The 17,649-nt window shown below is 36.7% G+C and overlaps 1 pseudogene; it reads right to left on the bottom strand.

Moving 5' to 3' along the window:
- Positions 1-1,214: 1,214 nt before the first annotated feature.
- Positions 1,215-17,649, bottom strand: part of LOC122890390 — a 130,172-nt pseudogene continuing 113,737 nt past the window's right edge.

Consider the following 17,649-nt stretch of genomic DNA (forward strand, 5'->3'; position numbering starts at 1 on the left):
TATAAAACTATACATTTGTAGTTTTGCCCTGGGGCTATGTGAAGTTTCTCTCCCCTGTCATAGTGTGATCTGCAGTGTTCTGAATTGTCTGAATGTCCTGCAGAACAACACATTCTTCCACTGTATCATGCTAATCAAGTTGGATAGGCAAGACGTGGCCAGCCTGTTGAAGGCCTTGTTTAGATATATAGGTGACAGAGGGTAGTACATAAACCTTATGAATAGTCAGAATTCTTCCACATCATTACAGATTTTAGGCAGTCCATCATCATGAGCAAGCCAAGACATACCAACCAAAATAAAAGATAAATTATTGCATGCCTCCCACCGTGAATTTGAAAATGCGATGCCTGGTAAACCTCTTTGGGTTTTGGAGGCTGCATCTTCCACACCTGAAAACAGTGATTTGGTGCCTGTACTTAGTGACAAAAAGGGCTCTAGTGTAGAGTGGGGCCAAAGAAAGAAATAATTCTACATCATTTTCAGATTCTGGTGTAAGCACCCCTGCCATTTGGGTCAGACCCTATGGTCTTCAAGTTTTCTGTGAACTCGAAGGAAGGACTGGGAGTTTTCATGTGAACATATGGCAAGCCAAGCCATCTTCAGTGGAGAACTACACATATTTTGAAAAACAACTCTTGGCATATCCCTGAGCCCTGATACAGACACAGCCCCTGACCATGATACATGAAGTCCCACATGCCTGGAACTTTACTCCATGATCTGGGTCAGATGGACCCCAAAATAACCCATCAAAAGATGGAAATGGGGGCGCCTGGGGGGCTCAGTGGGTTAAAGCCTCTGCCTTTGGCTCAGGTCATGGTCTCAGGGTCCTGGGATCAGGCCCCGCATCGGGCTCTCTGTTTAGTGGGGAGCCTGCTTCCCCTTCTCTCTCTGCCTGCCTCTCTGCCTACTTGTGATCTCTCTCTGTCAAAATAAATAATTAAAATTTAAAAAAAAACTTTTAAAAGATGGAAATGATATATGCAAGAAACATGACCAGAACCAGAGAACACAAGCCAATTTTGAGACCAGGTATCCCAGATCCTCATGTCATCCATTATCCTGTGGTAGCACCCCTCTCACAAGATACCTACAGCTCTATGGAGAAAATAATTCTTACAAATATCTGACATACGAGGGGGGGAATAAACTGAAGGTTGATTTGTTTATATGTTGGCTTGGGATGTGGATGCATCCAAGACGGGACAGCTTTATTCAGGGGGTGGCCTTGAAAGAATGTCCTCAGGAAGAATCCCCACGATGGGCAGAGCTTCAAGCAGGCAGGAAAGTGGACCAAGGTGAGAATCGATAACAGATTCATGGGCAGTGGCAAATAGCCTGACTGAGGCGTTCAGGAATCTAGAAGAATGAAGAGTGAAATAGCAGGGACAAGAAGTCTGAACCAGAAGCATGCAGATGGTCATATGAGAGTGGGCACAAAGCATGAAGATCTTCATAGTATCCCACATTAACTCCCATAAGAGGAATCCATAGAAGAGCACTAAAACACCAACTATATAAAATGACTTAGTTAGTGGGCATCAGCCAGATTCTATCAGTAGCCAGATCTACCCTGGCACAAGGAGCACAAATGAAAAAGTAGTCACAGTGGGAGAAATGGAAGCTATGTATTGGCTCTTGTTTATCAAGGCTGATTAAACTGCTTCTGTCACCTGACGTCCAGCTTACCAGCAACAGAGGCTGACACTGAGCCCCACTTATAGCACCATCTCTCAAGAAAACAAACTGGCCACTCGGGGGTGAGTTGAGTATCCTGGGCACCTTCCAACTGGAAAGGCAAACAATTCACTATCACAGAAGCAGACATACATTCCAGATTTAAGTTTGCTTTTCCTATTCCAAGAGTTTGTACAGTGTTTGATCTACTGGCATGGGATTCCACATAGCATGGCATCAGATCAGTGGACTCACTTTACAGCAAAGGAAATTGAAATAGGATGAGACCCACTGGTCATATTACATTATGTCCCAATCATAAGCTTCAGATAGGATAGAACATTCGAATGGCCTGCTGAAGGTACAGCTAAGCATCAGCTCAGTGGTATTACTTTATAAGGATGAGTCATGAACCTACAGCATGCAAAATCCACCTTGAATCAAAAGTTTTTAAATAGAACTCTGTCCTAAACAGGAAAAAATACGTAGGCTGGGGAACCAAAGGGTGAAAGCAGTGGTGACTCTGCTTACCATCATTCTCAGTAAATCCCCGAGGAGACTTTGGGCTTTCTCCCCTGGCAACTTTGGGCTCCATCAGGTCAGACAGCCTATCTCCAAAGGGTGATATTTTCATGAGAGGACACAATGAGAATCCTATTCAACTAGAGTTATCACTGTTGCCTGGCCACTTTGGGTTTCTTTTGTCCAAGACTAGCAGTTAAGAAAAGAAAAAACAATTTGGTAAAGTAATTGACTTGACCATCAAATGGCAACAGTGCTGCTGTTAGACATGGGCCATGGAGGACTATGTGCAAGACACAGGTCATCACTAAGCCAAGGCTCCTCCCTCATGTGGCGACAATATGGAGGAATTTCAGAGCCCGGAGCCAGAATCCTGTGGATGTTTCTGAAGCCCTGTCTCAGCTCCTTCTTTTAATCCAATTGTGAATGCTTCTATCCAGAAGCATTTGGATAATGAGAGAACCTATTTATGTCTTGCAGAGTGCATAGAAGCTCACAAAGCTTGGCAGCCCAGGAACTGAGCAAGGAGCTAAGGGTTGCTGGAGCTGAAGATGGCAGGCCTCTGGAAGCTGCCAAATTATCTCCAGCCAAAATCTCTCCGGATACTACAGCCCAGATGTTAGAGAATTTCTCCGTGTTTGATCTCAAGCCTTGGCACACTCATATATTTCATGCGCAGCCTTTTAGATCCTTAAATGTGTGGACAGGAAAAAAAAAAAAAAAAAGAAGCAATGAACTTAGGAGTCAGATATTCTGGGCTTAAGTCTCACTCTGACTCTTTAGAGCTGATGAAATTAATACATTTTCTCACTGGCAAAAAAATAAATTACCCAACCAAAGAATTTTTAAGGAAAAGTTGATGAAAAAAAAAAAAATAAACTGTTGGTAAAATTACCTGTCGCAGTACCCAATACCTATTAGAACTTGATGTTCGCTAGTTTTTTTTTTAGTTTTTATTTGTTTTTTGGCTTTTTTTTTTTTGGTGAATTTGAATTCTCAACCAGAGAAATAGATACATTATTAATTTTTACCTAGCTTTATACCTCCACCACCCAAGTTATTTATTCAGCTTGACTACTTTTGAAATTTAAGTCAGGCCCAGACTTAAGATTTATACATCAAGATTTATGTAACAGTATGAAAATGAAAACAGTTTTAGAAGCTAAATAATGTCTTTTCAGCATTAATCATACTTTCATTTTATGATATAATCAGTAGACATTTTTAAAGCTATGATTACATTAAATTGCACTGAGTTTTCATGTGTGCCAATAGTTTTAATGATTTGCATAGCAAAATCACAGAAATAATTTATTCATTTATCCCAGTGTTCTTTACTGGTGAACTTCATAATTAGGTTCAATGATGTACACTCTTGTGATTAAAAGTATTGTTTAAAATTCTCACTGCCTTTCTCTGTAGGGATTAAAATTAGACTTGACCATGTGATTTATTTTTGCCAATGGAAAGTGGGTAGAAAATACATGTCACTTCTAAGAGAGAACCTTAAGGTCCAGTGAGGGTTTTCCCATTTTATTTCTCTCTGACAAGGCCATACATTTTCCAGATACAGTTACATCACCCTGAGCCTAATAATGAAGGAGGCATGGGAGGGAACTGCCCTCAGTGACCGTGCCCACATACCATGTAGGGAAAGAAGCCACTGCTACTGTAAACCACTGTGCTTTTGATATTGTTTCTATAGCATGACTTTTATTGATTGTTCTTTTCTAGTTTTTCACTAATAAACATCTAAATAGATTTAAAATTATTCTTCAAGATCATATAGTCTTATGCTTTTGATCACAAAATACCCATGGTATTCTCATTCATTTATACTGCATGTTCTGGATAAGGGTCCCTGTGCTAGTAAAGGATTTCTGATTTTATTGAAATCACTTGTGAAATGCTTATCTAAGCTTCATTAATAGAATTTTATTCATTCTGTCCTCTTTCTGAATTTTAGGGCCAAATTATCTACTAATTACTCTCTCTTTCTCTCTCACACACACACACATCCACACACACAAACGTGCTCCAATTCTAGTTCTAATTTTCTTTACTAAATAGCCACTGACCACTTGTATTACTACTTATAACCCCACCCCATGTCCATTGTAACAGGTATTAGCTCCTGTTCCTCCCCCTCCACCAATGGACGTTAGTATTTAATACACCATTGTTCTCCATGTAACTATTACCATATGTAACAGTTGAAGCTGTGACAGTCTATGGATTAGGAAAATTGTGAAAATACTAGTTCTTTGTAAATTTCTCTAGAGAAGTATTTTTTATATCTTATTTTATAGTAATAGATTTACTTAAAAATGAAAAATAACAGAAATGTGTGAGATAAATGAAGCATACTTATAATGCTACTCTTCCAGATACAGCCTCTATTAGATATTTAATAGACATTTTTCCATTTTCCTGTGCACATATTCATAAATTTTAAATAAAAGTAGTATTACACAATAAATATATAGTTCTATTTTTTTTTCTGTATTTGTCAATGCATCTTGTTCATGCAGGCATTCATAAAGCACCCATTGTTACTAGTCAGGGTTCTTAAATTTGAAAAATGGAAACAGGAACTGGCTAATTTACAGAGGAAAGGAAAATGTGGGAAGGATATTGCGTAGCTCATAGAATCAGTCAAATTTGTAAAGTTTTTTTTTTTGAGATTTATGTATTTATTGCAGGGGGAGGGGCAGAGGGAGAGAGAGAAGGAGAGAAGCAGACTCCTCACTGAGTGCAGAACCTGACGTGGGGCTCCCATGAGCCATGAGATTGTAACTTGAGCTGAAATCAAAAGTCCCATGCTTAACCAATTGAGCCACCCAAGCACCCCAATCAAATTTGAAAAAAGGTCTGGGCAGGAATGGAGGAAGAGGAAGACCAGATGAGAACCAACCTTAGGAATCCTATCCAGACGTGTCCGCCGCGCCACCTGGGTTACGTGGCTGCCCTTAGACACAGATGGCTTTGTCGGGACTCTTGAATGCACTTGGAAATGTGAGTCTAATAAGTGACTATGTAGTACTTATTGCATTCGCTCACTTAGTCAAAGGAATTATGTCCTTGATGTTGGAGGTGAATTATCTTTTCAATAGTCTCTCAAGATATTTTAAGGACCTCTGGATCTTGAGTGCTTCTCAATTTGTGGTAGTTTGGTGGCAACAGGACTTTCCTGCAAAATGGCCTTAAGTATGGGTTACTCCTCAAGAATCACTGTTAGTTTTTGAGGTTTTTAAGTAAAGTGGACCATGTAGTCTGTGCGCTATTTTTAGTCATCCTTGGGCCTGACTTTGGGGAGGTTCAAGGTAAGTGAAAGTGGCTCTTTACTTGAGGATGTTTCACAAAGATGATCCGGGAAGACGCAACTCAGCAACTAAGAAGAAAGCACTTAGCTCCGAGAGTTAGATATTTTTCTCTCAGGACCAATTTGATTCTGTGCTGTAAAATCCTATATTCATTATCAAGTAGCACTGATTAAATGTTCCAATGTATGCAGCACTGTTCTAGGAGCCAAACAAAGAGAATTATCCTGCCCTGTAGGACCTTAAAATCAAAAGCAGAAATTTATTACCTATGGGGTGTCATTTGGCTCTCTGGGTAAGAGAAGTGAGTGCTCCAATCACTTCAGAATGCTTTACGCTCTTGAGCATGTTGTTTTAGATGCAGAATTCTTCCAGATTGTTCTCTGATAGGTTGTTGGAACTCCCCAGCCTGGGGACAAGCCCTGAGTGTGTGGAGAAAATGCAAACTAAATGCTTTTTATGATTTTATCTGTTCAATTAAGCTATTTTGTTTTCATAGACTGTAATACAAAAGAATTTCTGTTTTGGTGATTTTGATCCACTAATTTCTTGAGCAAATCACACCGGGTAGGTTTATGTCACCAAGATGGACATAAAAGGATCTCTGTGGGCTTTGTCCATTGAAGCGATCATAGCAGAGTCTTATGTGGTCTGAATCTCTGTCTATGGAAGCTGTAAAGAACAAATCCCACAGCAACCCTCTAATAAACCATTGTGCTATTTACTACACCCACAGCGACCATATGCTCTAAATATTCTGATAGGACCCATGGTTTTCTGAAGTACTGTCTTCTATTTTCTTTCCCACCAACCTTAATATTATCCTGGAAATCCCAATATTTTGATGCTCAAGCTTCATCTGATGAAACTTATTTTTGTACTTAGAAATGACATAAAGTTTCTTTATTACATCATCACTGGTGGTTTGCAGTGACAGGTACAGAACTGTGACTTCATTATGACTAGTATTCCTGCAGTACCCACCCTCTGTCTCCACTGCCACAGCAATGAATGTCCAGCCTTCAGGAAAATCAGTGAAGTAAGCATAGAAGAAGAGGGTTGGCAGAACTGTAGTTGCCCAAAGAGATTTCAGGATGAGTTGGTCAAAATAGCATGATCAGATTATGATGATATTATGCCTCAAAGTGAAACACTTTGCTATGTCATTGATTGTCCCTCGTGGGGAGATATTTGATTTGATTTTTATCAATGTGAAAGTTCTTTTCATTACCCCTGTCGCTGAGGTGTCTGTATCTGTTTGGTCTTATGAACAAATAGCCTAAATGTTGTGACAAATGGCAAAAAACAATGACAAATAACTTAAAGTTAGAGTTGAAGGGCATTTAGAATCACTGTTCGCTCTTCTATCTCCCTAGGAAAGGGGCCCCTGTCCTTTTATCTTGTCAGAGACAAGCACCATGACAATCTTTGAGCTGATCCAGAAAAATCAGTGAAAAGGTGGACCCACAATTCCTTCACAAAAAAAGTAGCAGAAGCGGTCTGGCACTTGGTATTTGAGAAGTCTGGCCCTCACTTGGGTTCCAGGGAGGGCTTCCATTTTATTCCTGGGCACAGTTTGAGGCTAGGCATTATGACTCTCAATATAAGGACTCTGGCTCATCACTATACTAGCTCTAATATCTGCTCTCAGGAATCTGACCCTGCCCTCTGAACAATCCAATACTTTATGATTAGGAAGAAAACCGTTATATTTGCATTTTGCAGAGAGCCTCATTCTCTCATCTGTCCTGTAGAATAATATCAAAATCATTCAGAGTCTTTCAGGGCATGGTAAAAATTTCTAATTCCATCCTTGGGTTAAACAGGGATGGACCACAAGGACTTAAGGGTTTGTGCAAACCAAGATGACATAATTATAGATAAAAAGTTTACAGAGTTTATAAATAGGAGTTACAAATATATTTAATAATCTATAAATAGTTTCACCATAAAAGGCAAACATACACTAGATAGTGTTATGTACATTTCTATTAGAATTACCCATTCCAATTTATATCACTTTAGACCCTGAAAATGTGTTTTTCTAATAAGTTACCATAAATAGTTAAGGAGACTAATTCACTCCTTTACTTTTCCTTAAATTCCCCTTGACTCCTTGGACAGAAATTAAAGGGCATTTAAAGTATCAGTTATTCTTCCCAACCATCTGAAATCTTTATAATCTGGCTATTTACTTAACCAAGTTAGACTATTTTCTACTAAAATCCACATCAGGTTTAAATTTATCCAAAATATTGCTCTACTTTTACTCAGAACAATTTCAAACTTATCCTAAAACTCAAACTGCATTAACACAGACGTTAACTATCATTTTCAAGACATATTGAAGGTGGCTGACAACATAACAATGTCTTCTAAACTGCTTAAATAGTCATATACCTAGTAATTGGTTTATCAGTTTTGAGCACCTAATACATGCCATGTGTTTGGTTAAAAACTGAGCATAAAAATTCAATCAATAGAATAATGACAAGGAACTAGTATCAGATTAAACTCTTGGGGCAGGGTGGGGAAATATTTTTAAAAACTATTTAAAATATTTCAATACCATTTGAAGTCACAGGAGAGTGACCAATTTCAAGGAGATAATGAAATGGAAACAACCCTTGACAGAGGAGACTATACTGGGTGACATTTGCCTTTATGTGGCTTTTGCCTGAGGACATTATCTTGTCCACTTAGTATGGGACACCCAAAATTTAAACATATAGCCACAGTTTACAAACTTAAAAAAGTCAGATAACAAAGGTCTGATTTGGGGGACTGTTACAGGTGCTTCAAAATGAAGTGTAAAATTCTAGAAGGACAGAGCAAAGGCAGATGTCCTCAAATCTGCTTCCAAACTCCACTTAAACCCTTGGCTGGTCTCTCAACTATACATAAGAGGGGAGAATAGGAAGGTTGGATTTCAGCTGCCACACTGCAGGGAAGGCAAGCCTTGTCCAGCTAAATTAACTGTCTTCTAGAACAAAAATCAAGATAACTGAATATACAATCACTGAAATCTATTATTCACAGTGTCCAGAAACAAGAATATGAGACCCATAGTCAAGAGAAAAGCAATCAATAAAAACAGGCCTCCTGATAACCAAGATAGTGAAATTGACAGATAAAAATACTATACTACCCACTAGAAATTTTTTAACAGATAAAGGGAAAATATAGCCTTGATGAATAAACAGATGGGAATCTTAGCAGAGTAGAAACTGCCATGAAATGGAAATTCTAAAACTGAGAAGTACAATATCTAAAATGAAAAACAAAAAAATATATAGGATGGGCCTAACAGTTAATTGGTGATTGCGAAAGAAAGAAAGGGTCAGTCAGTGAACTTGAAGATGGGTCATCAGAAAGTATTTAATCTGGGGTGCCTGGGTGACTCATTTGTTAAGCGTCTGCCTCCAGCTTAGGTCATGATCCCAGGGTACTGGAATCGAGTCCTGCATCAGGTTCCCTGCCCATGGGGAGCCTGCTTCTCCCACTCCTACCCCCCTCTGCTTGTGTTCCATCTCCTGCTGTCTCTCTTTCTCTCTCTGTCAAATAAATAAATAAAATCTTAAGAAAGAAAGAAAGAAAGAATGAATGAATTTAATCTGGAAAAGAGAAAATTGGGGGAAAAAATGAACAGTCCCAGTGACCTTTTGGACAACAACTGAATATTCTTTGTGACTATGCTTCCAGAAAAAACAAAGAGAGGCCAAAAGAAATATTTGAAGAAACAATGAGCATGATTTTCAAAAATTTGATGAATGACAAACATAGGGATCCAGCAAATTCAGTAATCTTTAAGCAAGTTTGGAAAAAAAAAAACAAACAAATACAAAACAACAACAACAAAAATGGGACAGATAGTCAAACTGCTGAACACCAAAGACAAAGAAAATCTTGGAGGCAGCACAGGAGAGAAACATGAAACACTCCCCTCTAGTGAGACAATGATACCAATAAAGGCTGACAACTCCTCTCAAATATAGTTTCTCTCTCTTTTTTTTAAGTTTATTTATTTTTTTAAGTAACCCCTACACCTAATGTGGGGCTTGAACTCACAACCTCAAGATCAAGAGTCACACACTTTTCCAACTGAGCCAACCAGGCACCACTGATAGTCCCTTCTTGTACAGAACTTTTTTTTTTTTCATTTATTCTCACAAATTATCATTGTCATTATTATTTTATATGGGTTTTTTGTTTTTTTCTTTTTTTAGGGAACATGTCTTTGTTTACCATTTATATTTGTATCCTAGACCTTCCCTCTGAGATGGTACTCCTTCTAGAGGTATAGTCTTTACAATTTGTAAAGGTATGTTGGTTATAAACTCTTATAATTTTTACTACTGTATTCTCAGTGTGTAAAGCCCTCAATAAATATTGGTTGAGTAAATGAAGAGCATCTGTACTCAAACCATTTTAATAACTGGAAGTCTCAATGTCTCAATCCCTCACACAAATCAGCTCTGCAATTTCCCTGAGGTTTTTTTTTGTACCCACCCCTAATAAAAGGCAATCTCTTTAGCAATATTGGACTTGAGGAGCCCCGAATACCAGTTAAATCTCCTGGCTTCATCACTAGGGTTGGGAATCAGACCAATGAGTGAAACACAGCAAGAAGTATGTTACATGGTTTGTTATCCTGATAGTCTCAGTCTCGATTCACAACAACTAACTTCAAGTAGGTTTTTAATACTGCTCAGGAATTGTAACACATTCTTCCAGTACATTCCCTCTCATACTCAACTAGATGACTATTTCATACTTTCCATTCTCTAGTCAAGCCTCCAAACCTCCTTTCTTACCCTTAAATTCATTTCATAACCTGGATTCTGATTCCACTGATAAAACAGATGCCACCAGGAGAGATCCTCCACAAGATCTTTCCAGCACAGATGTTCAGCCCAGTATCTGTTCTGTGCTCTGTTCTCCCTGTAACTCTGTTCCTGAAATACTCATGCTGCTGTTTAAGCCCAGCTCCTCCACTGGAATACCAAAATATGGCTAAAGCAAATCTTCCTACAGTCCCTTGAATCATCTTTTCTTCCCCTTCTACCAGATCATTCCCATCAGCAAACATGGCATTTCTCCCATCTAAAATCAAAACCCTCTCTTAGATCTATTTTCTTCTCCTGGTCCCATTTATTTGTCTCTTTCAGTAGCAATAGTCCTTGGAATCCTTGGAAATTCTGTTTTCTCCCACCTGCCAACTTTTCCACTTTCCCCCATCCAAAGCAATCCAACCAGTCTTTTACCCCCACTTACTCCGTAAAAACTACTTTTGGCAAGCTCCCCTATAAATGTGCCATTGTTACATCCTACAGTTAATTTGCAGTTTCCATGTTAATCTCTTGGTAGCATTTGAGGCAGGTAAGCATGTCTTCCATCTTAAAAACACAAAAACACCACTTTTCTTACTCAGCTTCCAAGACCTGTCCCTCGCCCCCTCTTCCCCCAGGCGTTATTTTCACTTCACCAGCCACTTTTTCTCAGCTTCCTTTGCTCTTTCCTCTGTGCCTGCCAGGCCTTTTATGGCTGGACTGCTTCAAGTGTGGTTCTTGAATTTCTTTACTATCTATATTTTCTCCAGTGAATATCTTATTTAGTTCCAAAGCTTTAAAACAATCTGTATATGACTACTTCAAAATTTCTATCAACTTGGTCCTCTTCTGGGACTCCAAGTTTATATCTATCTATCATCTATTGTGCAACATGTCCAAAAATGAGCTCTGGGGTTATTTCTGCCCCCCCAACAAAACAAACAAAAAACCCAATTTACTTACAGTTGTCCCCATCTTGGTTGATAGAGATTCCACCTTTCTAGTTGTTTGGGTTTGAAGTTCCAGTCTTGACTCCCCTAATTCTCACCCATTTAGTCCATCAGCAACACTGCTGGCTCTGTCTTTAAAATAGATCCAAATATGACCACTCTTTACCAACTCTGCTGGTTGTACTCTGGCCAAAAGACAGTATGATCCCCTTTAACTGGATTATTTCAACGTTCTCCTGCTTCTAGTCATTTTGCCTTCCTGTGGTTTAGTCTCCTAGTCAATAGGTAGAGTGACCCTGTTCAAATCAACAGGTTATGTCACTTCTCTGCTCACAGCCTCAAATCGTTTTGCATCTCAGAGTAAAAGGAAAAGTGTGCTTTAATCCCATGTTACTTTTTTTTATGTCATTCCCTACTGCCTTGCTGCTCATTCTTTCAGTCCTGATCATACTGGAGCCATTCCTTAATCATCCTGGGTACACACCTCAGGGCCTTGACTCCAACTTACCCTCTACCTGTTGAGGTCTTTTTAAATATATGCACAACCATAAGATTCATTGTCTTTCTATTGATAATGATATCTCAACTTTTTTTTTTTTTTAAGATTTTACTTAATTATTTGAGAGAAAATGAGTAAGAAAGAACACTAGCAGGGGAAGGGATAGAGGGAGAAGCAGACTCCCTCTGAGCTGGAGCCTGACGCGGGGATCAGGTCCCATTATGACCTGAGCTGATGGTGGAGGCTTAACCAACTGAGCCACTCAGCAACCCCCCCGCCCCTCCCCGATATCTCAACTTCTAAGTGAGGCCATTCTTCCCAACATAGATAAACATTGCTATGTCATTCCTGATGCTCCCTTTCACCCATCCCCCATAGCATTTATCATAATATTAGATAACTTGTGAAATCTTGCATATGTTAATTACTTTATTATGTGCCCTCCTTCTTCCCAAACCCCCTTCAGTACACATATGTACATACAGCTTCACAAGGACAGAGAACCTTATTTTGTTCATGGCTCTATCCCAGAGTCTAGTTTAGTGTCTGACCATAGTTGGGATCAATAAATATTTGTTGAGTGTGGTATCATTAATTCAAAGCATTACTACACACAACTTACTAGTATTTTTATCATGAAATAGTATTATTAATTTAAATCAAAACAAAACAAAAATAATATTTAGGAAACAGGAAGTAGAATGAATTTCTAGATTTCTACCTCTGATTTGATAAAGTCTTATTAATAAAATGTTCTTTACCTATTTGCATATATGTAGTTTCAGATATAGTTATATCAGCTTATATACAGTCCCTTTCTATTTAGGTAGTGAAGTAAATTGTTGCTTAGGTGTTTATATTGCTTCTATAAGAAAATTTTGTCTCATTAAGACTATATTTAAAATTTTCATTTTTATAAACATTTAAAAAATTTTTATAGTCTGGTATAAAGATAGGCAGTTGATTCTTGTGTTTTATTTCATTGCATTTTGCTCTCTCATTACAATGTAAATTACATATTATAACATATCTAACTATCTTGGAATTAAATATTCATTAGTATCTGAAAATCTATATCTGAACATTTGAAACTTGAAAATATACCCTGAAGTAATATCAAAGATGACAATGAATATAATGGAACACTAGAGGAAAAATTAGGTGACAAATATAATTAAAAGTATATATCATATATGTATAATTGGGTATTTGAAGAATTTTATTATAAACATTTCTAGAGTCAAGCTTTAAGATGTTTATTATCACTGAAGATGCTGACTGCAGAATTAAATTACATAATTAATAAAGGATGATAATATAACAAAATTATATAAAATATCTGAATCTTTTCTAAGGATTGAGAATACTAATAGTTTCATTTAACTGATAAAATTTTATTTTAACTAATGAACAAAAACATTTTTGCATAATTTTACTTTCTACTTTATTTCATACCTTTTACTTTCTAAGTCTTTAATCTTTATTTAGCTATCACTGAGGTACAGAAATAATTCACAATCCATTCAAATAAATAGACATTTTTAATGGTAGCCACTCCTCATAATTTCATAAGAATCTCATATGAGCAGCAGTTAAAGGAAAAAATAAATTAAGTCAGAATCTCAGCAAACCTTCCCTCTCTCTCAATACTGGACAATAGTACACATGTGTTTAGTTAGCAGTAGGTTGTAAAGTGGGACTTGTAATAAATGGGTAATTGTTCCTAAATTATTTTCCTGAAGCATTTTAGGCCCTGGAATTTTTAGTACAAAAATATTTTCGTTGTCAATAAACATTAAGTAGATGAAGGAAGATTCTGAAATTATCTCTATTTTTTTTAAAAAAATTTATTTTTCTAAATCATTGTTTTTTTTTGCTTTTATTTTAAGTTAATAAGGTAAAAAGTAGATATACATTTCTAATATGATATCATAGAAATATTTATTAAAATACAATTATGCAGACTATAAACTCACAGACATTTGAAAAAAATGAACTGAGTAGGAGAGCTGAGATAATTTTTGTTTTGAGGAATTTATTTTTTTAATCTAACTGGAAGTGATAAACATTTGACAATTTATTTGTGCATGGCCTTGTGCTAAGTGTTGTTGAGATAACGATGCTATGGTCTCTACCCCCAACAAGAACTTGATATATTTTTTTTAATTCCAGCAAGTGTACCCCTTGAATTATGTAATTAAGCCTACTGAGACAACTGTTATAAAAAGTTGACTTGAGACAGTAAGACTGTGACTGATTGGAAGTGGTTAGCCACTATGATAAACTATGAATGTTACTTGAGTTAGACTCTATATTATATGACCATAAATTTAAAATGTAAGCTGTGAGACATATTTAACCTAAGTTATAAGGAATATCTCAATCTTCCTGAAAAATCAAGGAAAAATTTTGGGGGAAATTTTCTGCCCCAAATAAGATATGTGAAAAGACCCTCTTTGAAAAATTTTCAAGGCTCAGGTAAGTTGATCTGAAATAGATTTCTAAAATTCTTTCTGTAATAGATGGAGGAAATGGGACAGCTTATAGGAAATATATTCAAATGTTACAGAATCATTTATATGTTGAGAATCATTTTTCAAACCCTTAGTATGTACCAATGGTAAAGTAGCTTGATAAAACTGTTTATTAGTGATCTTCCTTTACTTCACAAAATCATAACATATGAAATCAGAAATAAGAGAACAATATAGAAAGTGATCTTGCTTTGTTATGGTAGGAAGTTCAAAATTATCTTTTTTTTTTTTTTAATTAGATTGGTAAGGGGAGAGGCAGATAGAGATAGAGAGAGAAAAAAACTTAAACAGGCTCCATGCCCAGCATGGAATCTGAACTGGGGCTCAACCTTGTAACCCTGTGATCATGACCCAAGCCAAAAGCAAAAGTAGGATGGTTAACCAACTGAGCCACCCAGGTGCCCCTCAAAATTACTTAATAAAACAAGACAGTAAGGGATAAAACACACAATGTATAAAGAACACACATACCTAAAAAAAAAAAAAAACCTGGGAAAGTTCATATTTAATCACCCAATAATGAGCTGTGGGCTTGAGTCTGTAACTTGTTTGTCATTCAAGTAGTGGTAATCTCTCTCTGGGCACCCAGTTCATGACTGAATTGCTAGTTAGATCCCTCAAGTTTATAGTGCTTCTTCTTTTATTCTCTAGCTTTTAATAATTCCTGAATAGCAGTCTTAGCTTCCCTACAGTCAACATACTCACGCACACACTAAAAAACTTATATACCATTAAACATGACAAGTTAACAATGACCTGAGTTAAAATCTTGGCTGTGCCCTTAGCCAGTTTTCTGAAGATGAACAAATAAAATCAACCTCTCTTGACATTACTTCCCCATTTATAAAGTAAAAGTGTTGGACAAACTTTATCCAAAATGGTAATTGTAAGCCTGAGCTGGTTTGCATTTGGCTCTGTGGGTTTCATAATGTATGCAGTGAGATCCTCTGTTTTAAACAGTTCCTCTGGTGATACTGATGTGAAAACTGACAACCAGTAATGTAACTAACATATGACTTTTGAAATGGATAAAAACCGAAACACAAATGTAAGTGAAAAAATTTTAGTTATCCTGCACATAAATATTTTTTCCCATCTACACTAAGTAACTATGTTTAGTTACAGTATTATAGTTACTAACATATGTATATTTAGTAACCATAAGAAATTATATAAATTATAAGTAGTTAATATATAAAAATGGTCATTACATAGATGTGGGTACTATTAAAAATAAGCAAACATAATGCTCAATATATAGTATTCTTAAAAATCAACAGCTCTGGAGAAATGGCAATTTCTTATTTGGTTTAAAACAATTTAATTTTTTATTTCTGAACAAAAATTTTACCATATGGGTGCTGCCAGTTTCCAGCAGTGATTCTATATGAGTGGATAAAAATAGCCAACCCTCACATACAGAAATATACTCTATGGTTTTTCATGTGGAAATGTGCTTAATAAGAATTTCATGAGGATCAACCACATGCCAGATCCTGAATGATGTATAAAGACCTAAAGATAAATAAGCAAATATCCCTGCACTGAGCCACTTATTACCTGGTCTACCAATCACATTGCCGTGGAATAAAATCTCCAAGTTGAAACCTATAAACTATAAAGTTGAAACCTATACTTATTTTTTTGTAATCTGACTATAATTCAAATTGTAATAATATATGAAACTGTACCATTGTTCCTTTAGTTAACTTTGTCTCATTTATGACCAAGTAATTTTCAGTTAACTGAAATCACATTAATAAACCAAGTTATTCCACTGAATACACAGGTATTCTATTAGACTATGGGAGATAAATCCAAATATGTTCACAAACCATCTCTTCAAGAAAAAAAAAGAGTCCTTATATGTGGTATTAGTCAATTTTGTGGTGTAAATACTCATACTATAATCAATTTCAAGCTACTAATAATTGAACAAACTGCTTCCAAATTACTGAATATTTTATGATCATTTCTCACAAGACGATGATGAGATGAGATGCTGGTATTAGCCGGTGGCTAGCAGACCACTAGATAATACATACATGTGTTATAGTCTTCTCATCTTCTTATGGAGAAACAGGAAGATACTTTATAGGATCATTGTTTTACTAACAGCAAACTATGTTTCTGTTTTTAGTATGGCAACCTAAAAGGAAGGAAAAGTAAGTGGCTGTGGAAAGCTTTAGAGAGGAGGTGATATATGGACTAGATCTTGGGAGATGAGTAGAGGTTCCCAAAGTCACCAAAGTTCCCCAGTTTATGGTAGAGTGGAGTCATAGGGGATAGGATATCTTGACGAAAGAAGCACTGTAATCATACAAAAGGGAATGAATAAAGTATGATATAAACAAACAATGGAATAGTATGATGAGACCAGAGAGATGGGGGGTGGTTAGACAAGGGGTACATATATATTGTAGGAGTAGGGAGGGCGTGTGAGGGAGTCTGATTATGAAGACGTGTGTGTCACATTCAGGAGGTAGGTAGGATTTGACATTTGCCTTCATTTGAATAGTGGAGTGAAATGTCTGGCTTCTTGTTTTAGGGGAAAAAAAAAACCATAGAATAAGTGTGGAGGATATATTGGAGGTAAGGAAGAATAGTGATAGCAAAACCCCTTAGAATGTTCCTGCAGTATTCTATGAGAAAAAAAAATAAGGAAAGCTTGAAGAGAAATGTTAAGTTTGAGGTGCCTGTGAAGATCCTCCCTCCCTCCTTCCCTTCTTGATAATAATTAACATAAAACACTGTATAAGTTTAAGATGTACAATGTGATGATTTAATGCATGTGTTATATTGTGAAATGTTAACCACAGTAAGATTAGTTAACACATTCATCACCCTACTATGTTGTTTGTTCTTGTTATGGTGAGAGCATCAACTCTCCTCTCATAGCAACTTTTGAGTAAACAACAGTGTTAACTATAGCCACCATGCAGAACATTGTATCTCCAGGCCTCACTTATTATATAACTGAAAGTTTACATTTTTTTGACCACCTTCACCTAGCCCACCAACCTCAACCCCACTTCTGGAAACCACTGATTTGTCTTCTGCATCCATAAGTTTGGGTACTTTTAGATTCTACATAAAAGGGCAATCATACAGCACTGTATGATTCTGACTGATTTTGCTTAGCATTATACTCTCAAGGTCCACCTGTATTGTAGGAAATAGCAGGATTTCCTTCTTTTTTTGGCTGAGTAATATTTCATTATGAATATACTAAGATTTCCTTATCCATTCATCTTTCAGTGGACACTTAGTTCATTTCCATGTCTTTGTTATTGTGAAATGCTACAAGGGACTTGG

This window comes from Neovison vison, chromosome 11, assembly GCF_020171115.1.
Source record: "Neovison vison isolate M4711 chromosome 11, ASM_NN_V1, whole genome shotgun sequence".
NCBI lineage: Eukaryota > Metazoa > Chordata > Mammalia > Carnivora > Mustelidae > Neogale > Neogale vison.